Raw genomic sequence first — 27,854 nt, forward strand, 5'->3', positions numbered from 1 at the left:
ACATCAATTTCCTCATACCCTAGTGATAATCTAATTGCTGCATGAAGATCTTTAGATGCTTCCCCCTAAATATCTCTGGTGCCAGACCTCTCAGAAAAGCATAAGCCCATGATGCTCAGCTTCCTGTGACAATACTTTATTCACCTCTACACTCTGCATTATCTCATAAGTATGTACATTCAACTTCCTAATCCTATCCACAAAATCGTCAACTGCTTTATTATATCTTTTGGAAATCGCACTCAACTGCCCATGGAAAAACCATGCACTGTTCTGTTTCCTACACTTTAGCTCTAATCCTGGCCTGAGTTGATCAAATGTCTCTGCATTGTGCAGCACCTCCTTTGCACCATACACATGACATACACATGACTTTGCTTCTCCTGTTAAACATAACACATTCTCAGGTGACCAACTAGAAATGGTAGAAACAAGGTTAGCAACAGCTGGATACACTCCTAGACCCTGTGACCTTAATACCTCCATTTCCTCATTTTCCTCCACTAGTTTATTGTCTGAAACCATTTCACCAGACTGAGCTACCTGATTCACCAATGACTGTATAGCCTCCTCACTGGTGACACCTTGTGTCTCTGATTTTTCCAGTGCCTCACTGTTACTTGTCTTCATGAGTCAGAATTAATACACCAGAGCAACACAATAATTATAATCCACGAATAACCCAGGTAGAACAGCTACCTTACCTACTTCTTTCGTCTAATCATGAGCCACCTGGACTCTCTACACTATCTAGCCATGTGGCCAAAACAATAACAGGTAAAGCAAACAACTGCTACAGACCGTGGCAAGGGGCAGAATGCCCAGCAAATTGCACTGTGTACAATGCACAGGTACTAACCATTCATCTCTAGAGTTCCCCTTAAACCATGATTAGTCATCTGATTCCTCTGGTTTTACAAAAGTAACCAAACTATCATCATGCCTTTTAATATTTGACCCCATGATTGTCGCCACAAAAGAAGAAAATAGTTTTGCTCTTCCTGAATGACAATACTGTTGGCTGTGGTGTAGATGTCAGGCTGTTGAGGGTGCCACATCCTCTGCTGCTGATTATGGGGATGTCAGCACACCTGACGAGTGCCCAGTGGTGATGAGCACTTGGACACCACTCTGGAGTGTGCAGTTGCATTCAGAGAGGTGCGTGGTGATGGTGATGGGTTGAAGGGTCCAGTGGACACACTGTTGACAGTACAGAATGACTTCATTTAACTCCAATACATGGTGTGTGATGTTGCACACATGATGTGTGATATGCACCCATGGTCTAAGGATAGTATCTCTGATTAGTAATCAAAATGTCTTTGGTCCTGGTTTTGAAACCCACCACTGCTTAAATTTTGATTAATAATCAGCATTGGCGGCAGAAGACTTCAGGCATATGAAGTCACCGTCACGGCCTTATCAAAGAGGGTGGAGGAGTGGGCAGATGTACAGGGCACTCTCTTCTCCTAGGGGTGGGAAACTGCCCCAAAAGGCAGAAGAATCAGTGATGATCATTGGCTTGAGACTGCAGAAGGCAATGGAAACCACTGCATTAGAGGCACGTAATGTGTATCCACTGGACATGTGGCATGTAATTGAAAAATGATCTCTCCATTGGCAAAAGATTCTGGAATAGTCCCTCATTCAGATCTCTGGGAGGGGACTGCCAAGGGGTGGATGACCATGAGAAAAAGATTGAATAATCAACAAAAGGATAACGTTCTACGAGTCAGGTTGGGGAATGTCATAAGCTTGAATGTATTAGCAAAGCTAGAGAATCCGAAAAGGGAAATGCAAAGGCTCAATCTAGATATAGTAGGTGTCAGAGAAGAGAAATGGAAAGAAGACAAGGATTTATGGTCAGATGAGTATAGGGTAGTATCAACAGCAGCAGAAAATGGTATAATGAGAGAAGGATTCGTTATGAATAGGAAGATAGGGCAGAGACACTGTTACCATGAACAGTTCAGTGATAGGGTTGTTCTTATCAGAATCGACAGCAGACCAACACTGACAACAACAATTGAGGTATACATGCCGACGTCACAAGCCGAAGATGAAGAGACAGAGAAAGTACATGACGATATTGAAAGATTAATATAGTATGTAAAGGGAGATGAAAATCTAATAGTTATGGGGGACTGGAGTGTAGTTATAGGGAAAGGAGGAGATGAAAAGGTTACAGGAGAATATGGGCTTGGGACAAGGAATGAGAGAGGAGAAAGACTAAATGAGTTCTGTAATAAATTTCAGCTAGTAATAGTGAATACTCTTTCAAGAATCACAAGAGGAGGAGGTATATACTTGGAAAAGGACAGATGACACAGAAAGATTTTAGTTAGATTACATCATGGTCAGACAGAGATTCTGAAATCAGATACTGGATTGTAAGGCATACCCAGGAGCAGATATAGACTCAGATCACAATATAGTAGTGATGAAGAGTAGGCTGAAGTTTAAGACATTAGTCAGGAAGATTCAATATGCCAGGAAGTGGGATACAGAAGTATTAAGGAAAGATAAGATACTCTTAAAGTTCTCTAAGGCTATAGATACAGCAATAAGGAATAGCTTAATAGGCAACAAAGTTGAAGAGGAATGGAAATCTCTAAAAAGGGCCATCACATTAGTTGGAAAGAAAAACATAGGCACAAAGAAAGTAACTGCAAAGAAACTATGGGTAACAGGCGAAATATTTCACTTGACCGATAAAAGGAGGAAGTACAAAAATGTTCCAGGGAACTCAGGAATACAGAAATACAAGTCGCTGAGGAATGAAATAAATAGAAAGTGCAAGGAAGCTAACAAGGGAACCTCCCCATCGCATCCCCCTCAGAATTAGTTATAAGTTGGTACAGTGGATAGGCCTTGAAAAACTGAACACAGATCAATCGAGAAAACAGGAAGAAGTTGTGTGGAACTATGAAAAAATAAGCAAAATATACAAACTGAGTAGTCCATGTGTAATATAGGCAACAACCAGGTGTTTGTAAATGCATGATCGCCGTGGTCCTGTGGTTAGCGTGTGCAGCTGTGGAACCTTAGGTCCTTGGTTCAAGTCTTCCCTCGGGAGAAAATTTTAATTTTTTATTTTCAGACAATTATCAAAGTTCAGGCACTCACATATAATCAACTTCGCTCTCCAAAATTCCAGACATGTTCAGATTTGCTTGGACATATGCAGCATTTGACGGCCTACACACGGAAAAATTTGAAAACGTTAAAAACATGTTTTGACAGAGCACAGACAAAACTGTGCGACTGTGAAACTGTTGCATTCATTTGTTGCAGTTTATGTGACAGACTCTTATGTTTTCACACTTTTTTGGGAGTGATTATCACATCCACAAGAAAAGCTAAATTGGGCAAGGTAGAAGAATCTTTTTACCCATTCACCAAGTGTACAAGTTAGGTGGGTCGACAACATATTCCTGTCATGTGATGCACATGCCGTCACCAGTGTCGTATAGAATATATCAGACGTGTTTTCCTGTGGAGGAATCGGTTGACCTATGACCTTGCAATCAAATGTTTTCGGTTTCCATTGGACAGACACGTCCTTTCGGCTACTAATCGCACGGTTTTGTGGTGCGGTCGCAAAACACAGACACTAAACTTATTACACTGAACAGAGACGTCAATGAACGAACGGACAGATCATAACTTTGCAAAAATAAAGAAAGTAAACTTTTCACTCTAGGAAAGATCTGAAGCAGGAACTTCTCGCTCTGCAGTTGCTCACGCTCACCACGGGACCACGGCGCTCCTGAACTCAGACTCTCCTAGATGTTGCATATCTTGCACATGGACTACTCAGTTTGTATATTTTGCTTAGTTTTTTCATAGTTCCACACAACTTCTTCCTGTTTTCTCGATTGATCTGTGTTCAGCTTTTCAAGGCCTATCCACTGTACCAACTTATAACTAAATCTGAGGGGGGTGCGATGGGGAGGTTCCCTTGTAAGACAAAATGGCTGCATGGAAAATGTGAAAAACTGAAAGAGAAATATTTGTTAGAAGTACAATGTGAAAAATTGAAACAAAATTATCAGAAGTACAGACTCAGCATACAGGAAAGTCAAAACAACCAGTGGCTTGAAAGCTAGGGTGGTAACATTAAGAGTGCAATGGGAATTCCACAGTTAAATGCAGAGATGAGACTGGATACCCTCTACAAGGGGGAAGATTTGTCCGATGTGATAGAAGACGAAACAGGAGTTGATTTAGAAGATATAGGGGATCCAGTATTAAACCAGAGTTTAAAAGAGCTTTGGAGGGCTTAAGATCAAATTAGGCAGAAGGGATCAATAACATTCCATCAGAATTTGTAAAATAAATGTATGAGTCTGGTGACATACCATCTGACTTTAGGAAAAATATCATCCACACAATTCTGAGGACTGCAAGAGCTGACAAGTGTGAGAATTATCACACAGTCAGCTTAACAGCTCATACATTGAAGTTGTTGACAAGAATAATATACAGAAGAATGGAAAAGAAAATTGAGGATGTGCTAGATGATGATCAGTTTGGTTTTAGAAAAGATAAATGCATGAGAGAGGCAATTCTGATATTGATAATGGAAGCAAGACTAAAGAAAAATCAAGACACGTTCAAAGAATTTGTCAATCTGGAAAATGTGTATGACAGTTTCAAATGGTGTACGATATTCAAAATTCTTAGGAAAATAGGGGTAAGCTGTAGGGAGAGGTGGGTAATATGCAATATGTACAAGAGCCAAGAGGGAATAATAAGAGTGGATGACCAAGAATGAAGTGTGCGGATTAATAAGGGTCTAAGACAGGGATGTAGTCTTTCGCCACTACTGTTCAATCTGTACATCAAAGAAGCAATGGTGGAAATAAAAGAAAGGTCCAGGAATGGAATTAAAATTCAAGGTGAAACGATATCAATGATACGATTCGCTGATGACATTGTTATGCTCAGTGAAAGTGAAGAAGAATTACACAATCTGATGAATGAAATGACCAACCTAATGAGTACAGAATGTGGATTGAGAGTAAATTGAAGAAAGATGGAAGTAATGAGAACAGCAAAAAACTTAACATCAGGATTGATGGTCAAGAGACCCTTTGTAGCTTAGCAGCGTCTGGAGGCCACGATCGTTGATGTCAGCGGCATCCTATTTCCCTCGGAGGCATGGAACTGTTGTGGCCCCCTGGTTCCTTATGCATCACTGCAGTGGTGCATGGAGACAGCTGTGAGGAGGACTCAACTCACTGTACTCTGGCAGGAATTGGATGGCGGCTCATGCTGAAGCACCAAATCCCTTTGGCGCCAAGTCCCATGAAGAACTTAGTGCTGATGGCAGCTGGCGCAGCCCAGTATCGAATCCATCGCTGCTGCTGGCAATACCCAATCATCTTACTTCTGGTGTAGCCCTGTCGTAGTGGTGTTGCTGCACCTCGGTGACAAGGATTGTACTCTTCCTCAAAATTTAGACTTATTTATATGCCTCTGGCATACATTTGTTTTAGTGAAACTTGACACCTAGTCACATTGCCCATAACAAGAAACTTGCCCGGTGTGGTGACATTGACTCAACCGCTACGGTCATTAACGCTGTGCAGCACACTTTTCTGCCGAGTGCAGCTAGCCTCATCTTGCAGTCTCCTTATATGTATGTTATTCTGATCCATTACTGTGGCTGCCTTCCTGTGGCTGTTAATGCCATACTTCACGGCAGCCTTCTCACTACTTCTTATTACTTTTGCTAATTACTTTTGCTCAGAGACTGGGTAGCAACATAATACATTTAAATCAATAGTGATGTTATCCTGTTCTGTGGTGTGTTGTTCTGTCTTTATCCATATAGACTTTAGTCTGTTGTCAGAATTATTTATTTCTGACATAATGTGCCCATTCCTTGATTTTTAAGTAACTATTCTTAGCGATTTTGAGAAATTTTTGTAGTGTGCAGCTACTGCGGGATCTTTATTTACTTGTTCTTGCCAACAGACACAGTCCCTTTTCCTTTCACAAAATAATGTAAACCCTCTAATGGTCCACATTTCAGCAGTATGATAACTGCTTGAGCATATCCGTATTTTCTCTTCTTCCATAGTCATATTTAGATTGCGTCCTTCCATGATTTGGGAAAGTGTCATGTATCTCAGGTTAGACTGAATAGTGTGAGAATAATTTCTTCAGTTGCCTAGGTGACACGGTTCTCTAAGTACAAATTGTTCTGTGTTCCAAATAGCTACATGTTTGTTTGGTGATAGTGATACATTTACAACTGCAAGAGTTTGTGCCAACAGCATTTCATGCCGTCTGGTGTCAGCAGTCATCCTCAAAATGGTTGCTATGTTAACTACAAGCATTTGTGAGGACTGTATTGCTTTAAGTGTCTTCTTTGCTTCAATTTACAGTACTTGTTGATGGTTGAGTAATATTTGTGTCCCAGAGTTATTTATTTGTACACTCCGTGGATCACAGTTGTGGCCTCTTGTTACGATGCTGAACGAGTCAGTTTTATAATAGAACCTCTGACAATAAAGCCCAGTGAATGAGGTCAGAACAGTCGATTGGGCAACACTGGTGACTCACAATGCTGCACCTGTATAGCGACCGGTGTTGACAACCTGCCCCCATCATAGTTCAGTTGAGCATCATGTGTGTACAGTGTTAGACCTGTTGGTCGAATAGCTTTTTTAGGGCATTGGTTCTAAAATGAGAACAGGACAACAAACGAGCAAAGGATCAATCTAAAGTTTTGTTTGAAGCCTGGCAAGACATCAAAAGAAACACATGCAATGCTGGTATGTGTTTATGAGGATCAAGCACTATTCATAAAGTGTATGTACAAGTGGTTCGCCCGTTTTCGAGGAGGCTCGGGAAGTGTTTCCGACAATCCGCGCAGCAACAGAGCAGCAACCTCTGTCAGTGACGAAAACATTGAGAATGTGAGGAAATTATTTATGAACAATCATCGATTAACTGTGCGCATGATAGCAGATGAGCTACAGATGAACCATGAATCCGTGCAACTAATCTTTACCCAAGAGTTAGAAAAGAGGGAAACGTGTTGTCATCTTATGACACATCACGTGACTGACAATAAGAAGCAGACACATTTAGGGGCTTCACAGGATTTTGTAGAAATGGTGGATGCAACACCCAATTTATTAAACTGTATTGTCACTGAGGATGAAACTTGGTGTCTCCAGTACAACCCTGAAACAAAACAGCAAAGCATGGAATGGCATTCTCCATCACCTCGTCGGAAAAAGATCAGAGCCGAAAAATCACACATCAAAACGATGCTCATCATCTTTTTCGATATTCAAGGCTTTAACCACAAAGAATTTCTACCTGAGGGAACGACGCTGAACGCTGCACGGTACACTGAAATTTTGACCCATCTCACGCACTGTCTACGCAGGGTATGACGCCAGTATGCACAACAAGTTCCTCGCTTTTTATTCACAACAACGCTTGCTCACACACAGTCAATATCATCAAACAGTTCCTGGCAAAAAAGGGGTTGGTGCAACTTCGACATCCACCATACTCGCCATATCTAAATCCTCCAGAATTCTTCCTATTCCCTCCACTAAAATTCGCTTTGAAAGGAAAGAGATTTGTCAATATTCCTGACATCCAACAAAATGTGATGCGGCTTTTGAACACCATCCCAAAGGAAGACTTCGTGCAAAGTTTCCAGGACATGTATCACAGAGCTCAGCAGTGCATAGTTATGGGAGGTGACTATTTCAGAGGACATTAAGGTAACTGTACTTCATAGTTCATCCACATTAATATTACATGACTATTCGCCGAACTTTATTGTCAGAGGTTGTATAATACACTTTCTCAGTGAAATATGGCAACATGCTGACCATTTACATATTTTCTTAAGTTGTGTACTTTTTTCATGCATACAGTAATTTAGGTTTAACTATGTTCAGTCTGTCTGTCTCTCCCTCTCTGGATGTAAAGACACTCAGTGGCACAAGCTGGAATTCAGACACTCATGGATGACACAGGAGCTGAACATTCATTTGATTCTTCCTTGAAAATTGCTCGAATGTGAGAGACGAATGCCGTATAGGGTCTAACAGATGATACTGAATACACACAAAGCACATCATGAATGGTGATAGGTTTATTTAACTCAAAGGAAAGTTCCATGGGTATGCTGAGAAACCTGAACGGGTAGATTCTTGAAGATGGACACCAATAATATTGTGAAAATCAAGTAAGTGTCAAGAACCAATATGAAACGATGAGTCTGGAAATACACTATTGCCTTCCCTATGTCACTCCTGCAGGAACAACAAATACGCGGTTAGATTAATTACCGCATACACAGATGCACTGAAGCAATCATTCTTCCAACATCCTATGTTCGAAATGGACAGGAGTCGGCGATGCCAACGAATTTGAAGGAAAAAACGGTTATGGTGACACACTGATCTGCAGTTTGGCCCAAGGTAGAGATCTGGTTGCAAGCGAGAAGTTTGGTTGTGCGATGGCGAAGCCAAAGAATGTGATGCTAAAAAACCGTTCGAAAGAAGTCGCCAATAACATCACATTATACTCGCCAGTCACCATATTGTCTACGGCATTGGTCATATGTATCCTACGTCACTAGACAAAGCCTTATCGAACATTCCTCTACATCTTATTTTGCCGATTATTGCAATAAGGAACCAGCTGCAGACCATATACTACCAGGCAGTATTTATCTGGAGGATACTCAGTGGCAGATGATAAGTTCCTGGAGGTCATCATCATGCAGAAATATTCCAAATTGCTCTAATACTTTCACTTCGTGCAAGATCTCTCAATAATCATTAATCAATTCTCTTGTTTCATTACCGACCAAAGATTATGATTAATGGCTGAAAGGAGAACTTTAAAAAAATATTTACCACATGAAAATTCCATGCACAGGCATCCATTTAAAACTTCAGTGGGACGGTATTTCTGATGAAACTCATATTTATCGTACAAATACAAAAGAAGCAACAAAACATTGTAACTTTACGCAGTGCTCTGTATTATCATTGACAATAAATTCGACATGCTGCAGCCTACGCTTCTGTACGATATACGAATTAGATGAAAACACATTCTCCAGAAAACTGTGGAACATAAAAGTTTAGATTGTCCTGGACTCCTGGGACTACTAGCGTATTGCGGGGAAGAGTTTAAAATTTCAGTTATGAGGACAGAAAATATTTACAATCATTTGCTTCACGATGAAATCATATCAGGTCTGACTTATTGACACAATATTATTATTTACATTAAATTCTAGGAAACATCTACAGCCATAATCTGTAGCTTGTTAATATGCATTGTTCACCTTTGCTGTTGGACTGCTATTTTGTGAGCGTTTTAGTGATGGCAATTTGATGTTAGCACATTAGAAATTCTATTCATTTTCGTAGATTGCAGAAAGACATTTGTAAAGATCAGTTGTAAGAATTGATGGCGGTAATAAATCGGTCAGGGACCCATGCTATGGTAGTAAAACACTTTTTGTAGAAGAGATTGAGGCTGATAGAGAACTTTAATAAGTTTTGTGTAGGGTAGAGAAAAGTAAAATTTAAGTTATGTAATCATGCATTGGAAAATTATTATTCCAGTAACATCAGAATTTTGAAGTCGGATAACGCGTAGAGAAGACAGCAAATAACGAGCAACGAGGGAGGGAGGTAGGTAGGTAGGTCTAAATAAACTAGCCACAACTGGGTTATTGCCGGTGGCAGTGTAATTATTCGTCATAGGTTTATCTATATCACGGTGGGTTTTGCGGGAAGGATTTGTCACTGAAGTGCAACGTTATCCAACATTCCCCTTTGTGTTTCTACATTATTTGTGAAGCGCCAGTAGGATTGTATTGTACCATGTCTTCATATCTTCGTTTTCCGCTGTAATATAGCAGTAAGCAGCCGATGATCTCCATGGCGAGCGTCATATGTTCTGCTAGTAAGGACCAATCAGCGATCGGGTTAGCTGTGGTATGTAGGTTTGGGTAGCGTGCATGGAAGTTTGAAAACGGTTAACTGAACGATAAGTGCAATGTGGATATCTGAGTATTTCAAGAATTCTGGATATCTCCGAATCAGTTCAGATCTAGTAGTACTATGCCGACGAACTTCAGAATCATGCTATATAAGGGAGTATCGTGATCGTAACTGAGGTGAGAAAATGAATTGAGTACGTAGACCGCAGCAAGCAGCAACTGGAGGTAATTTTTGGAATTAAGACCTACTAATGGTTTAGAAGTAAATTTTTGGTTGTGCATTTTAATTAACTATTGTCGTAGGTAGCGACAAATGTAATGTCAGGCGTTGCTTTGCACGCGCTCGTGTAAACAATTCAGACGCATTTGCTAAATGCCCTTATAATCGAGCGGTTTCAAATGTATGGAAGTTCACCTTAAAATTGTTCAGATACCAGGGTGCCCGTAGAATTAGGCTCAAAATTACAAACAGATTTTAAGCTTGAAAGTTGTATCGTGCGTCTGACAGCATCTCGCAGCCCGTGAAGTTATTTTGTAGGCGTGTACCACAACAGATGATGCTTTGCAAAAATTTCTTTGTCTGCTTATCGGACTGAATATTGGACTTCAAAGGTATATTTGAATATCCAGTTTCACACCACAACCAATGAAATTTTTCAATATGTAACCATGCTTTGCGATATTCTAGTCAGTAGGTATTTTATCGTTGTCAACCATTACCAAATTTTAAACTACACACAAGTAATGTGAAAACCATGATATCCTTATATAACAGGTTACAGTGTGAAAGCTTTTTTAATGTCGGTTACATATAAAGGAAGTCGTGCCATGAGTTTGAGACACTTATTTTGTTGCAAATTCTTAACGCATCCGAAGTAATTCATAATACTGATCATTTTAAAAGAATTCGATCAATGAACACACAATCTAGTGTGCCACTCAACGTGGAAATACATTGTAAAGTGTCTCTCTCTCTCTCTCTCTCTCTCTCTCTCTCTCTCTCTGTGTGTGTGTGTGTGTGTGTGTGTGTGTGTGTGTGTGTGTGTGAGAGAGAGAGAGTGGGGGGGGGGGGGGAGAAGCTGCAGTGAAGATACTTAACTAATGTTAAAGAGAAGCTGCAATCAGTGCTTCCCAGGGCCGTACTGTTGTGGGGTTTTCTTTATTCATTTTGTGTAACTGCTAGAACAATTTCTTCAGCAAGGTCTCAGTGGACTTCCTACAGTCTTCATCAGACAAGTTGTTATGATCTCAGTGTCAAAGTATGAAACAATGGTCTTCTTCCTTCCATTTTATTTAACTAGCACTGTGTTAATGTTCTCATGCTACAAACCTTATCCAAGTGTCTTGATATTTTTTTGCCATTTCTAGATTTGTTTCCATAATTTACAAGATTTTTGTGGTTACATGCCCTACCTATCAGTCTTATTACACTATCTGTTCAAAAATATTGGGCCACCAATTGGCGGACATTAATGTGGCGTGTGCCCACACATAACCTTTGTGACTGCTTGAAGTCAGTCAGGATCACGTTCAATTATTTCTCAAGAGCTGTAACCAGAGAAGGTAGGATGTTGGTTGGTGGGGATCCGGAGTGAAGTACGTGTTCAAACTATCCCAAAGCTGTTTCAGTGGGCTCGGCTTGGGAGATTTTATTGTCCTCACAGAAACTGTTTTATGACAGTGCACTGTTGTGCTGATGCAGTAGTCTCCAAACTGTTCCTCTGCCATAAGCAGTACACAGTGTTGTAATGCTGTAAAAAATGTGTTCTTATCCTCCCGCATTGAATGTTTCCTTGACTCCAATAAAGGGACTGCACCCGAACCACGAAAAACACTTGCGGGCACATCCATGTCAAATCAACAAGTGCTACAACCTGACCTTTCTGATTTTTATGAAATTAAGTATACTACTCATAAATCATGACACAAATTAATTTTTTCACATTTTTCTGAGGAAAAGTTACCGAGTAATGCCCCTTCAAAAATTGAAAAGACGTGATTAGCAGGTTAACCACAGTTATTGGTAGAGATGGGACATTAACAAAGCCTGAGAAGAAATAGTCATAGGATACGAGATCAGGAGATCTTGATGGCCAGAAGTGTAGATCAGATCTTGATTTCCCATGTGAGCTATCCATTGCCGAGGAACTTTTTGATTTAAAAATCTTCTGACATGATGGTGCCAGTGGGGCAGAGGGCCATCCTGCTGGAAAATCAAATCTTTGAATCTTTGTAACGTTTAGGAAAAAAACATTGTTCCAGTGTGTCCAAGTACATTATTCCACTTACAGTGCTGTCTGCGAAAAAGAACAGTCCATAAACTTTTGTCCATGATAAGGCACCAACACTTTTAGCTTTGCTGAGTCTCTCTCTCATGCTGCAGTGTTGTATGGGGATTCTGCTGGCCCCATATGCGAACATTGTGTCTTTTCACTTTTCCACTAAGATGGAACATAACTTCATCACTACAAATGAAGTGTGATAGAAACGTCATCCTCCATCTTTCTAGCATATCGCCACAAAATTCAATACACTGTTCTTCGTAATTCTCTTGACACATGTTGCGGCCTAGGCTTTTTCTTTGCATACACATCCTGTTTGTTAAAACTGCTTAAACCAATGGATTAAACATTTCCTAGTTGGTGGTTCAATGCTGAATTGGAGACGAAATGCCCACTGCACTGAAACTGCCCACGTACTTCATGCAAACTCAAGAAAGCAGAAAAATGTCTGCTGCCTTGTAGCTAACTTACTCACAACTGCCTATTGGCATGCATACCCAATGGCCATTTACTCAAGTATCACTGCCCTGTGGCTGTTTAGCAACTAGAGGTTAAAAAATAAAACTTAGGGCCTTCCAATTTCCTTTGGTATGTAGATTGTTCATGTTCCATTTACGTGTTGTGCATTGCAAATTAATTAAATTGGGTCCATCTGTTTGAAATGATTTAATTATCCATCACTCACTACTAATGTAGCCTGCATTATATACATCATAAACCTAAAAATATTTGTATAGTAGCTAAACTTTTTAGTCTATGAAATACAGCTTTTGTAAAATGTTTTACTGTTTCAATACACAAAGTCCACTTAATGAATTTTCATTCCATCTAAGTTTTCTGTCCTGTAAGGAAGGTAAGCCTCTGCTTTTTTTGTTATCAGAAAGGGCTCTCCTGTCAGGTAGGAGGAATTATAACGTTTGCATATCTCAGCATTTGCCTTCAGGGTCTCAGCATTGATTTGCTGGGTACAGGCTTGGCGACCCAGGTGTTGCAGAGTTGGGTACTGGTAAGCACTGCCAGTGCCCTGTGTCTGTAAGCTCTGGGCATGCTTCAGCAACCACCGTGCAGAGCGGCGGTGGAATGTTGTGTATCTCAGGGAACAGGGATATTGACTTGACTGTCCGCATTGTGAGGACAAGATAAACCTCTGTAAAAATAACCCTTACTCTCAAGGTGTGCTGTGCGCTGATGGGATGCCTGGCTGTTTAGGTGGAACAGTCACTAGTGGGCAACGTCTTGGGAACCTGCCACACCTCTGCGGTGATCGTTGAATCTCCACCACATGGGAACATCGATGTGATGGTTGAGCAGGTGACTATAACAATTGTTTCTGTGGCAGAAAAGATGGTCCCTCACTCTTTAGGGTGGGCCCGGTGAAAGACAGTCCTTCAGTGGTTGCTGGAAGTCGCTGAAGCAATTAAGGAGCGTCGGCGAGCTCTACAGCGGCATAAGCGGTACCCTTCCCTGGACAACCTCATAGTCTTTAAACGGTCCGTGCTTCGTTCGCCAACATGTCAAACAACGGAAGCAGGAGTGTTTGGAGAGATATGTCTCGTCCATTGGGTGCCATACATCACCTTCCCAAGTCTGGGTGAATATCAAACGTGTTTTCAGGGTCCAGACTTTGCTGAGCACTATGCTCGAGCCTCTGCGTCGTAGACTTACCCCCCAGCCTTTCGTACTCTCTCACGGCAGCTGGAAGGGAAAATCCTCTCATTTACTACACGCCACAGTGAATCTTTTAACACCCCATTTACAGAGTGGGAGCTCGTCAGTGTCCTTGCAAGTTACCCTGACACAGCTCCTGGACCGGATCGGATCCACAGCCAGATGATTAAACATCTCTCATCTGACTACAAGCGACATCTTCTCGTCATCTTCAACCGGATCTGGTGCAATGGCGTTGTTCCATCACAATGGCAGGAGAGCACCACCATTCCGGTGCTCATACCCGGTAAAAACCTACTTGGTGTGGATAGCTATCGGCCCATCAGCCTCACCAACGTTCTTTGTAAGTTGCTGGAATGTGTGGTGTGTCAGCGGTTGGGATGGGTCCTGGAGTCACGTGGCCTACTGGCTCCATGTTAGGGTGGCTTCCACCAGGTGCACTCTACCACTGATAATCTTGTGCCCCTAGAGTCTGCCATCCAAACAGTCTTTTCCAGACGCCAACACCTGGTTGCCATCTTTCTTGATTTGTGTAAAGTGTATGACACGACCTGGCGACGTAATATCCTTGCCACATTAGACGAGTGGGGTCTCCGAGGCCCACTGCCGATTTTTATCCAGAATTTCCTGTCACTTCATACTTTCCATGTCCAAGTTGGTGCCTCCCATACGCGGAAGAATGGGGTCCCACTGGGCTCTGCAGTGAGTGTCTCTGCTTTTAGTGGCCATTAATGGTCTAGCAGCAGCTATAGGGCCGTCCATCTCACCTTCTCTGTATGCAGACGACTTCTGCATTTCATGCTGCTCCACCATTACTGGTGTTGCTGAGCGGCGCCTACAGGGAGCCATCCACAAGGCACAGTCATCGACTCTAGCCCACGGTTTCCAGTTTTCTGCCGCAAAGTCGTGTGTTATGCACTTCTGTCGGCACCGTACCGTTCATCCAGAACCTGAACTTTACCTTAATGATGATCCACTCACTGTAGTGGAGATTATCGATTCTTAGAACTGGTTTTCGACACCTGATTGACTTGGCTACCTCACCTTCGTCAGCTTAAGGTGAGATCAGACCCCAAATTAAAAAAAAGACAATTTAGTTTTTTTCTGCTATATAAATATTTGGACTTTCATGGAGATGTTGGTACATAATTTTTTGAAAAAATTGCATTTAAATGTATTTTTAATGTCTTTTTAACTTTTAATTGACACACCGTGATGTGTACATTGATTTTGTCATCCTCTCACATTTATATTCAAATCTCAGAAATACATGCTGTAGAAGGCTGTGGTTTTTTTCTCTCTCTTTTTCATTGTTTACCAGGGGTTGGCTGCGCTGATTATTTAACATCCCTTGCCCATACACTTGCATATCTTTGAAAACAAGGGAAATGTTTACACGTTCGGTAGTTTGCTGTGTTTATAGTGAAAATGTGAATTGTTGCTCTTATTAAAATGACAAAACCAAAAGGTATCTTCGTGAGATGCCAAAACAAAGGAAATAGGTACTATAGAACTTCATCAATTGTGGATAATATGAATTGAATCAAAATAATAGCTGTAAAGGCTAGAAGACTGTTGGCACTCTTCCCAGTGCATCATAAAGAAAATTGCAAGCTCAGTGTGAAGGAGATGCATTATCTTTCCATGAATGCAGTTGTGTGAATATAATTATAGATTTGAATATTTTAACAGCAGTGTTGAAAGAGGCTTTAGCATGCAAGTTACGTGGTCGAGATATAGTGCTTTCAGAATATGACATTGCTAGGGACGGAATAGTGTGTAAACTTAAAATTATATGCAAAAATTGTGGTGTTGAAAAATCATTTCTATCTTCTGCCAAATTTCAGGAATACAATGGCAAAGCCATAAGAGAAAACCCACATGATTTGGAAAGCATGAAAAGAGCGGTGTGGGCAACATACTTTCACAGGCTATCCACAGACACTAACCCTGTACATAGCTTGTGCCTGCCTGCACAAGGTACATGATGCAAGTATAAAAAAGCAGTGACAGCAGGAAAATTAAATGTATTTAAACATAAACAATCAATACCTGAAGCAGTAATGGAGGCCATTAAGCCTATATTCAGAGAGTTAGCACATCCAGACTTGCTAAGGAAATGCCTCCATGGGAAGACACAGAATGCTAATGAGGCATTTAACAATATTGTGTGGACACGGAAACCAAAAAAAAAGTGTTTGTAGGCATAAAAACTTGAAGACTAGGTGTGTGAGATGCAGTTACTTCTTTCAATAATGCGAATTATGGGAGATTAAAAGTCCTGGATCAGCTGGGAATAAATATAGGGCAGAGTACGGCAACTACATTGGAAGCTATGGACTGATTAAGAGTGCGTAAAGTTGAAATTTCTGCTCAGCCAATGACTAAGGAGGCAAGAAAGAAGAGAAGAATGAAGAATCAGATTACGGAGCAGGCTGCTTTTAGCCAGTTTTTTTAAGAAGAAAGGTGTGCTCCTATAGTCTTCTTATTTAAACTTGAAGTATATCAAAACTGTAAATTTTCATGCAAAAGACCCATTTTCTCATGAACCAATTAACATAAAAACATAAAATTTATGGGGATTGTTTATAGGCCTATAGAGGTGGTGATTATACGAGTCTCCAATCAGTGTTTTGAGAGTTACATAATTGATGCTGTGTTATATAAAACACAAGAATTTATTCAAATAAACAGGCATATTTATAAAAAATTGTATCTCTATTTCCACTGTGTGTACTTTTTCCATTCTTATCAGTGAACTAAATACATTCAGATAGTCAATTGGTAAAAATTTGGTGGTCATATCTTCAATAGTTTTAGAAATAATAGGTTAAAAGTTGAAAGAATTTAGCATTGACAGCATAGGGGGTCTGATCTCACCTAAAGTGGAAGTGCTGGTAGCACCTCAATACTCTCCACTGCCTGAGCAACACCAACAGGGGTGCAGATCACTCTACGCTGCTGCAGCTCTACAGAGCCGTTGTTCAAACCCGCCTTTACTATGGGCGTCTGGTATCTACATCTACATCTACATCCATACTCCGCAAGCCACCTGACGGTGTGTGGCGGAGGGTACCCTGAGTACCTCTATCGGTTCTCCCGTCTATTCCAGTCTCGTATTGTTCGTGGAAAGAAGGATTGTCGGTATGCATCTGTGTGGGCTCTAATCTCTCTGATTTTATCCTCATATACGTGGGAGGGAGCAATATACTGCTTGACTCTTCAGTGAAGGTATGTTCTCGAAACTTTAACAAAAGCCCGTACCGAGCTACTGAGCGTCTCTCCTGCAGAGTCTTCCACTGGAGTTTATCTATCATCTCCGTAACGCTTTCGCGATTACTAAATGATCCTGTAACGAAGCGCGCTGCTCTCCGTTGGATCTTCTCTATCTCTTCTATCAACCCTATCTGGTACGGATCCCACACTGCTGAGCAGTATTCAAGCAGTGGGCGAACAAGCGTACTGTAACCTACTTCCTTTGTTTTCGCATTGCACTTCCGTAGGATTCTTCCAATGAATGGTTCGATGGTGCCCTCAGGGTTGCATTTACTGACCCAGTGCATCACTGTGGTGTTCGCCTAGCGACAGGAGCTTTTAGGAAGAGTGTGCCTCCATTGCAGGTTAGGCGTGCACAACTGCTGACCAGTTACGTAGCACACATTTGTAGTTCTCCTCCCGCGTAGGTGGCCTAGGTCAAGGCTTCCTATTGTAGTTCATGTCTGATCCCTTGTTTCTGGAGTCCTTGCTTTTACCACCTATACTTGAGGTCCATTCATGCACACCTCCATGTTGTACACCTAGGCAGCAGCTTCCTCTCGATTCTTGACAAGTACTGTACAAGCTCTTGACCAGTGCTACCCTCGGCATCCTTTGATAGCAACCATCCGGGAGTCCATCTATGCCCTTGAACAGTCCAGTTGTTCAGTGGTGTTTTTCTGGACCCCAGGTCACGTTGGAATACCAGGCAACAAACTTGCTGACAGGCTGGCCAAAAAGGCCACGCGGAAATCACTTATGGAGATCGGCTTCTCTGCAACTGACCTATGTTCAGTGCTACGCCACAAGGTTATGCGGCTTTGGGAGACAAAATGGCATAACCTCAGGACGCACATCTAACTGTGTTCCATTAAGGAGACTATGAATATATGGCAGTCCTCCACGTGGGCCTCTCGCAGGGACTCTGTGGTTCTCTGCCGGCTCCGCATTGGCCACGCTTGGTGACACATGGCCACCTCCTGTGCTGTGATGACCCACCTCAGTGTCGGTGCAGCACCTGGCTGATAGTGGCCCATATCTTGGTGAGCTGTCCTTCTTTGGTTGCCCTGCGACAGACTCTTCAGTTACTTGACTTGTTGCCATTAATTTTACCTGGCAATGCCTCATCACCTAATTTAGTTTTACGTTTTATACGCAACTGTGGGTTTTATTATATTAGACAAGTTTTAGCGCATGTCCTTTGTCCATTTGTGTTCTCCACTCTAATGCTTTTAGGGTGGATGTTTAAATGTGTCGCAGAGTGACTGGCTTCTCCTTTTTATTCTCGTGGTCGTCCAGCCACGGTCATCTGTTCTCTTGTTTTTACCCCTTGTACCTGTTTCTTGCTTTTCTCTATGGTTTTCTTTTCCTGTTTTTGTCCATAGTAGTGTTGTTCGTCCTTCTGTCATTCTTTTAGTTCTTCCTATCTCTTGTTGTTGTGCTGTACGTCTCCTTTCTTTTCTTCTTTCCGTTGTGTAATTATTTTACTGGGAACAAGGGACCGATGACCTTGCAGTTTGGTCCATTCTGCCCTCCCCCCCTCCCCCCCTTTTAAACCAACCAACATCTTATGGCGGGGTTCCTTTGACTTAATGTCCAGCCTTACATTCCAAACCCTATGCCGTGCTATAAACACCAGTGTTTTGGTCATACAACCATGAGTTGTGGAGGTGAAGCAATCTGTGGGAACTGCAGAAAAGCAACTCGTGACACTGGGACTGGCTGCCCGTCTCCAGTGATCTGCATCAATTGCTCTGGGAACCATCCAGTCTGGAGCCGAGACTGCCCTGTTTCTGCTGAAGAATGTAGAATACAGGAGATAAAAGTGACTAAGCAGATCCACTATGCCGAAGCCGTAAAAGAATATATGGTGACGAAATACCCTGCCTTTGCCACCTCGTTTTCTTCCATGGTGCAGAAACCTGTTACCGGCACAGACACTTCGACACAGATGACACAGTGTGTGCTTGTATCCACCACAAGCACATGTACTTGCCCATGTACATATCAAGGGAAAAAGATAAGGACAAAGCAATCTCGGCAGCTGCACCAGGAATGACCATCATCAGTTCCGCAACGAGCATCCAGAAGATACAAGAAAAGCACAGTGCCTCTCAACACCTCCTTTCTCCCTCATCATCAAAGGGACAGGGCACAGGGAAAGGCTCACGATGTTTGGGTCAAAAGCTGTCCCAAGCGCCTTCAGATGTCATTCTTTACCGTCTGACTGGTGATGAGGATATCATGGAGTTAGATGCCTTGGATCTAGGCAGCCCCTCCACTCCCCCTCACTTTTAAAGTGCTTTACCTCCCCGGTTCAGAGATAGGGGTAAATGAAACTGCACCGATGACATGGCTTCCATACAACATTGGAACATGAATGGGTTCAGGACTCGTGTGGAGGAACTGAAACTTCTAGCACAGGCATGTCCGTTGTGCTTTTGTTTAAAAAAAAAAATGTGTTTGAAAGATGCAGATGTCCCTATGCAACAGGGATATATGCTATACCGCAAGAATGACCTATCGGAGGGAAAGGGCCAAGGGAGGTGTCGCAGTGTTTGTCACTATTGCACACCACTCTTCTGCTCTCCTCTTGGCTACTGACCTGCAAGCAGTTACAGTTCAAATTCATGTGTGTCGAAGGATCACTGTTTGTTCACTGTATTTGCCTCTGCAAGATGCACTAGACTCTGAGGCTCTCAGGGATCTTATCGCACAACTCCTGCGACCATTCCTCATCCTGGGAGACTTCAGTGCCCATCACATCCTGTGGGGCTTGACCAATACTTGTCCTCAGGCTCTGGTTTTGGAGGGCCTCATGATGTTTCACGAGCTGTGCATCCTCAACACAGATACTCGCACACATTTCTGTACCGCTACTGGGTCATTGTAAGCCCTCGACCTCTCTTTCTGTTGTGCCCTCACCGACTCTGTTCAGTGGGAGGTCATTGGCGACCTTCATTCCAGTGACCACTTCCCAATCTGCTTTCATCTACTAAATGGCTTACCAACTGGAGTTAAGCCCCCAAAATGGATGGTCAGCAGGGTTAACTAGATTCATTTCGGCCAGCTGGCTGTGTTCGAACACTGCGACAGTGTCCAAGGACGGGTTGACCACTTCACATGAGAGATCTATTGTGCCGCTGACTTCTCCATTCCACAGTCGTCAGGTCATCTTGGGAGGCGACCAGTACCTTGGTGAACAGATGAGTGCCGTTCCGTGATCCGGGAAAGGCGTGCGGCGATTCTACATTTTAAATGCCAACCAACAGCAGACCACCTTAGGGCCTTTCAAGTCGTGAAGACCAAGACTCGACCTTTCATTAGGGAGAGTAAGAAAAGGTGATGGCAATCGTTCCTGGACTCCATCAATTGTTCCACTTCTTTTATGTAAGTATGGGAAGCCATCCGGAGGATTTCCGGTAAACGCAGCTGTTTACTGATAGCAGCAGTGCTGAAACAGGGGTGTCTCCAAACAACACCCAGAGACATTGCTCAGGCACATGCTGAACATTTTGCACAAACTACTGTCAATGCAAGCCAGGATCTGGCGTTTCGTCGCTATCGTGCGACTATAGAGAGGGAAAAGTTGGACTTCAGGTCCAACAGTTCTGAGGCCTACAACTCCCCTTTCTCCATGTGGGAGCTCAAATCAGCACTGATGAGACTTGTGACACTGCACCTGGTCGCGACCAAATCCGGTACTGCAAGCTTTGACATTTGCCAGCGGCATAAAAGGAAATCCTCCTCGAATGTTTTAATCTAATATGGCATGCAGGCAACTTCCTCAACTCATGGAAGGAGGCAATTCTGATCCCTCTCCTCAAACCAGAAAAGGACTGCACATGTCCCAGTAGTTATCGGAGTATCGCCTTAACGAGCTGTGCAGGAAAGACCCTGGAGCAAATGGTTAACTGTTGTCTGGTCTGGTTGCTAGAGACCAGGCATCTCCTTAGCTGCTAAGTAAGGCATACAATACTACTTGGAGACATTGTATTCTCACACAACTGCATCAATGGGGCTTACGTGGCCACCTCCCTACCTTCTTGCAGTCTTTCCTGTCTCAGCGGTTTTTTAGGACCCGAGTTGGTTATACGCTGTCCAATCGATTTGAGCAGGAGAAGTGTGTTCCTCAGGGCAGTGTTTCAAGTGTTACCCTGTTTGCCATAGCCATCAACAGTATCACACCTGTGGTAAGTAGTCCTGTACAGTGCACCTTATTCATAGATGATTTTGCTGTTTTCTGTTCCTCCTCCAGTGTTGCAACGCGAGCCATCAATTGCAACTTACAGTGCGGAGGTTAGAGGAGTGGGCTGCAAAGACAATGGGTTTTCAGTTTTCTGCAAATAAGTGTGTGTGTGTGGTTTTTTTTAAATCATTCTTGTCATCTTTTTAATTTGCCTGCCTTGAATATGGGGGGACACCATCCTACATTTTAGATACACAGTGCGGTTTCTGGGCCTCATTTTTGACTCCCGATTGTCGTGGTTGCCACACCTGCAAGACAGAACCCAGAAGGCACTGAACATCATCAAGTGCCTCAGCCACAGGTCTTGGGGAGCGGACATGGTGCGTCTCCTTCAGTTTTATCAGGCTTTTTTGTGTTCGCGGCTGGACTATGGTTGCACTATGTATGGGTCAGTGAGGTCCTCTTACTTGGTATCATTGACACTGTCCATCATGAGAGGATTCGGCTGGCCTCAGGTGCTTATCAGACAGTCCCATACCTAGCGTCTGTGCTGAGGTGGGGGAACTGCCACTTGCCATACGGTGCCAGCTCCTCGTGGTGCATCAGGCATGTAAGTTCCTTGCAGCTCCAACTTCCCCCATACACCACACTGTTGCTCGTCCACCTCTGGAATGCCTTTTCTCCAACTGTACATGAGCCACGATGCCTTTGGGATCCACATGCAGCATTTGCTGAAGTCACTTGGTGTGGAGCCAGTACGACCCCAAATCCAAGGTTTTAACCGCCTGCCACCCTGGTTACTGGAGAAGCCCAGTGTGATTTTAGATTTGGTGCGGTACAGGAGAGATAGCACTCCTTCTGTTTTTAATGCAATATTCTCTGATATTTTATCTGAGTACCGTGACCATATAGCTGTTTTACAGATGAGGTCCAAGCAGGGGAACTCTGTTGGTTGCTCAGTCGTTTTCCAGGAGTGTGTCCTCAAGGTCAGACTGCCTACAGAATTTATAGTCTTCGACGTTGAATTATATGCGATTTTGCGAGCACTGGAGCAGATGAGACATTCTCCCGATGTTAGATTTCTTGCCAGCTCAGATTCTCTGAGTGCCATTTACTCTCTCCAACATTTGTAGCCAGTAGATACAGTAACCCAGAATATCCAGGATGCCCTCCTACAATTACGACAACTGGAGAAGGAGGTGTTTTTCTGCTGGGTACCTGTACACACTGGAATTGCAGGGAATGAAAGGGCAGATTGAGCAGCCAAGGAAGCATGTCGTGATCCTCTGGTATTTAGATGTGCTACCCCTCTGCATGCTATCACCTCGCTGTTGAGGTACAAAGTCATGTTTCGGTGGGAAGACGAGTGGCTGGCAGTGACTGATAATAAGCTGTGGAGTACTTCCTTCCAGCCACGTCTGCGGGTCGAGGTCCTTCTTAATCATCTTCACATAGGCCACACCCCTATGACCAGGATTCTTACTTTGGCGAGAGGACCCTCCAATGTGTGGTGTGCAGATCACAGTGCGCCACATTTTATTGGACTGCATTTTATTCGCCGACCAGCAGACTGGTGGATTTGCCAGTGGATCTGTCGTCTATTTTGTGGAATGATCAAACTAATGTAGTTAGGGCTTTAAAGTTTTATGAATAGTCCACATTTTAGGGAGATGGTCTTAATTTGTCGAAGGGTGGCTGGTTCACCCTAAATTTTTGTATGTTGTCAGCCAGTCACATTTCCCTGTAGTTCTTGTGTGTTTTGTTTCTCTGTGTTTTAATTTCTTGATTGGCTCTCTTCCCTCCTAATTGGTTTTAATGCATGTGATACAGAGTGATTGTGTGGTCATTTCTAGTGCATGCACGTACAACACTTTTAGTTCATCTCCACATTCATTTGTTTTTATAAGTGTAAAGGCACTGATAACCTTGCCATTGGGTGCCCATCAAATCCGAACGCATGCATGCATGCATGCATGCACGCGCGCGCCCACACACACACACACACACACACACACACACACACACACACACACACACACTGACACATACACAGCCTATGCTCCTACGTGACGCCAGCTAGACTGACAGTACAAATGAGCAGGTGGACTGGTTGTAGTGAGCGTAATATCATGGGAGTTGTGAAAGGGAAGCAGGAGAGGTAGCTGGTTTGCCAGGTGTGTGTGTGTGTGTGTGTGTGTGTGTGTGTGTGTGTGTGTGTGTGTGTGTGTGTGTGTTGAGAGAGAGAGAGGGGGGGGAGGTGGTAGGTATAATTGGCTGGCAAGATTGTAGTGGCCAGTGAGAAGTGGTACACGTGAAAGGTGATGTGAACTGGGAGGGGGTGACAGGATGGAGGAAGGAGGAATTGTTGGGCGGAGAGTGCGGAGGTAGTGGGTTACCTGAGCTGAGACCAGGACTATTAAAAGTGCAGAGGACGTGTTGTGAGGAAAGTCCAATCTGCGTAGTTAGAGAAGCTGGTGGTGGGTGGAAGGATACAGACTGCTTGAGTTTTGAAGCTGCCATTGAAATTGAGCATGTAGTGCCCAGCTGCATGTTGAGCCACTGGGTATGCAACTTCGTTCTTGACAACAGTTTGACAGTGGTCATTCATTCTGGTGAACAGCTGGTTGGTAGTCATACCAGCCCAAAAGTTGTGCAGTGTTCGCAGCAGTGTTGGTATATGACATGGCTACTTTCACATGTGGCCCGGGCTCTGATGGGGTAGGATAAGCCTTTGACAGGACTGGAGTAGGAAGTGCTGGGTGGGTGGATAGGACAGCTGTTGCACCCTGATGGATCACAGCGATAAGACCCCTGTGGTGAGGGGTTGGGAGTGGAGTGGTTTAGGGATGGACTGGGATGTTATGTAGGTTGAGTAGGCAATGGAACCACTCTTAGAGTGGCATTCTGTCACCCAGTAAACCTACACAACATCCTAGTCCATCCCTATGCCACTCCCACTCCCATCCACTTGCCACTGGGATCAAATCCCTATGGCAGACCAAGGTACAAGACTTGCCCATTCCACCCACCCAGCACCCCCTACTCCCATCCTGTCACAGGCTTATCGTACCTCATCAGAGGTCAGGCCACCAGTGAAAGCACCCATGTCATATATCGACTCTACTGCAAACACTGTACAGCCTTTTGATGTTGGAATGACTACCAACCAGCTGTTCACCAGAATGAATGGCCACCATCAAACTGTTGTCAAGAAACAAAGCTGACCACACAGTGGCATAACATGCAGATGAGCACAACATGCTCAGTTTCAGTGGCTGCTTCACACCAAGCCACCTCCCTAACACCAGCTTCTCTGAACTACGCAAATGGCAGTTATCCTTACAACACATCCTCTCCTCTTGTAATCATCCTAGCCTCAATCTCAGGTTACCCACTGTCCCTTCACCGTCCACCCAACAGCTTCCTCTTCCTCCATCCTATCACCCCCTCCCAATTCCTGTTCCTGCATTGCCTTCAGTGTGTGCCACTTCCCACTGGCAGCTACAGTTGTGCTAGCCTGTTATACCTGCCAGCCCACACTAAATCTACATATGCGGTTCATAGTGGAGAGTACCTTGTACCATTTAAAGTTGTTTCATTTCCTGTTCCATTTGCAAATAGATACAGGTAAAAACAACTTTATCGTATCATTCATATTATTATTTCCCTGTCTGAGTGGACAATTTTTTCTTCTAAAGAAGCTTGCCTTTCTTGCTGTATTGCCTATGTACTTCACACACAGGTACAACTTTCTCTTGATATGAACAACAGTGTAATGAGATGGTTTGTCTGTGAGTGAGGGAGCATCTTTCGGTGACACTACAAAACAAACATATCCATAACATTACAAAATCAGCATATGTCAAGTTCTTGTGGCATAGAAATTGTACAAAACACAGTAATTGTATATGGACATGAAATAATTCATATGTTCAAAATTTTAAATGAATGATTTGTCCTTGATCATAACATTCACCCACTAGATTATCTCAGATGTAAAGAAATTATACAATGTATGGGCAGCTGGAGTCAAACCAGTTAACAGCAGCAAAGGAAAGAAAGTTCAACATCAAATTGTCGAATAAATAGGTATCCTACTCTGAAAAATGAGAATCATAAATGAAACATCAAGCACAACTTACATACTGCAAGGCTTTGGCATGAACACGTGATGTTGAAGTTAAATTAATATCAACCTCACAGAAACACTGAGAACATTTTGTGCTATGTACTATTGGTATGCTATATTTCTCAACAATGCCTTGATCCACACCCTCTTCCTTGTGCTGTCCTTCATGAAGTTACATTTGTAAACATAAAAATTTGAAGCCAGTACTTGCGAACATCGAAATGAATAGTCCGTATCTAAACAAAAAGTACTAGTTCAGCTAAAGGATTTATCTGTAGATAGTCAACTGACTTTCCACTTCCGTTTATGCAACCATAGACAGCATAAGGCATCATTTTTGCACAAATTTGCATTTTTGTCTTGGTGAATAACACTACTGCACAAACACTTCTCTCACAGTGTTTTGACCTCACTACTACAGTGGAGTGTAGAAGTCTCTTTGTTTTCTGCCTTAGAGCACCTCCATAGATTCTAACCTCCTTGGTAGTTTCAGCAGATTCTGTTGTTCAGGTTGGAGTTCGTTCAGTGAGTAAAATCCTTTATTACAATTAATACAAAGCCCAGACACCACTCTGCATTATTGAAACAACTATTTAACTACTGTCACATTGCGACCACAATAAAGTCCAAGTCTGAAATCAGGGTTATCGGTGAAGTAAGGCAGTTAGCACCAAAAGCATGTTTATTGTGGACACAAGTGTGCAAACAGAACAGCTTCAAGACAGTGTGTGCTGCTATTTTTACAAACGGTGAATATTTGAGAATATGAAAACATTACAAACATTAGAAATTTAGAGATCCTTGCAGAAATGATAATTAAAAAAAAATATTTGCTGGTAATTGTATTTGACGATAACTGCTACATAACAGTGCATGCAGCTCAGCTTATGGCATTGCTCCCTCTCCTTCAGAAATTCTCACTGGAGCCATCTACACTATCCAAGGTCTAGATCATGTCAGTGGTCCTTTGCATGGCAGCACTTGAGGATCCTCTTGTTATAATCATGTTGTCACATCCTCTTCCCTGTGATGACCTTTGAAGATAGGTCCCACCACCCCATTGAAGCTTTGCGGTCATCAAGTGGGTCATTAATTTCCTAGAATAAGAAGCCTCCATTGTCTACCCGTGCCCCAGTACTGCAGTAAGGCTTCATACAGAGGATATGGACGATATCTCCGCACTTCATTGTTTTCTTGATGAAGAGTCATAATCCTCAACATTGAATGTGATGACCAACAAACAATGAAGTATAAGATGCAGCCCAAAGTAGCATTTTAGTAACTGTTCCAGTAGTCTCAACTTTTGCGCAGGCATAAAAGTCGTTACTGAGTATCCCGGGTTGTATATCATTCGCTGGTACTTGACGTATCAGCGCTTTCAGCTTTTCTCCTGGGTGTCCATATGCAGGCCAGCTGTCTTGCTCTTTGGTCGTAGTGATGCAATGTTTCCATAGTCATCCTGAGTATCATCTGCTTGAAATGGGAACATTGTATTCATCGTTGTTTCAGCTATGCAACTGCGGTGCAGATAGACCAGTCTCGAGCATGTAGTGTCTTGCTTTATTGTGTTACGTGTGTATGTCACCATGGGCCGGCCGCCGTGGCCAAGTGGTTCTAGGCACTTCAGTCCGGAACCGCGCTGCTGCTACGGTTGCAGGTTCGAATCCTGCCTCGGGCATGAATGTGTGTGATGTCCTTAGGTTAGTTAGATTTAAATAGTTCTAAGTTTAGGGGACTCATGACCTCATATGTTAAGTCCCATAGTGCTTAGACACATTTGAACCATTTGTCACTGTGGATAGTATTGTATCCTGCTAATCATTCTGTCCAACATTAAGGAACATTGAGAGCACATCTGCCAACATCTTATTAAATCTTTCTGTGAGACCATTCACCTGTTGGTGATTGGTAGTTGTCATCTTCTGGTTTATGTAATGTGAAATTACCTCTGATTCTGGTCGCCACTGGAAAACTTTTCTGTGATCCGAGATTATCACTCGGGGTGCTCCGTGCTTCAAAATGATGTCTTCTATAAGCAACATTGCAGTTTCTGGAGCTTCTGGAAATGGCACAGCTTTGATGAAAGCATAGCAGATGAGGTACTCAGTACTGACTATTGTTCATAAAGTCCCATTTGTAGACCTCGAGAACCTGCACAAGACGTTGATTTTACTAGGGTAGAATGAAGCTGCTGAAAACAGAATTGGTATCAGATGCCATGGAGGTAATTGCAGCATGTGTTTTCCTCACCCCCCAAGGCACACTTGGCTTGCTTATTTCTGCACTTGGTCACATTACCAACCACTGTAGTCAAGCCTGCTACTCTCCTTG

The 27,854-nt window shown here is 42.9% G+C and overlaps 1 protein-coding gene across 5 annotated transcripts in view; it reads left to right on the forward strand.

Moving 5' to 3' along the window:
- Positions 1-9,925: 9,925 nt before the first annotated feature.
- The window catches only part of LOC126259675 (rho GTPase-activating protein 19), a 126,608-nt gene continuing 108,679 nt past the window's right edge, over positions 9,926-27,854 (forward strand). Inside the window, exon 1 of one of the 5 annotated variants that reach the window (XM_049956624.1) lies at positions 9,926-10,225. The gene's annotated coding sequence lies outside the window, so the exon portion shown is untranslated. The remainder of the gene's footprint in view (positions 10,226-27,854) is intronic. The other 4 variants (XM_049956622.1, XM_049956623.1, XM_049956627.1 and 1 more) reach the window with 4 other exon arrangements.

The sequence above is a fragment of the Schistocerca nitens genome, chromosome 5 (genome assembly GCF_023898315.1).
Source record: "Schistocerca nitens isolate TAMUIC-IGC-003100 chromosome 5, iqSchNite1.1, whole genome shotgun sequence".
In the NCBI taxonomy this organism is placed as follows: domain Eukaryota; kingdom Metazoa; phylum Arthropoda; class Insecta; order Orthoptera; family Acrididae; genus Schistocerca; species Schistocerca nitens.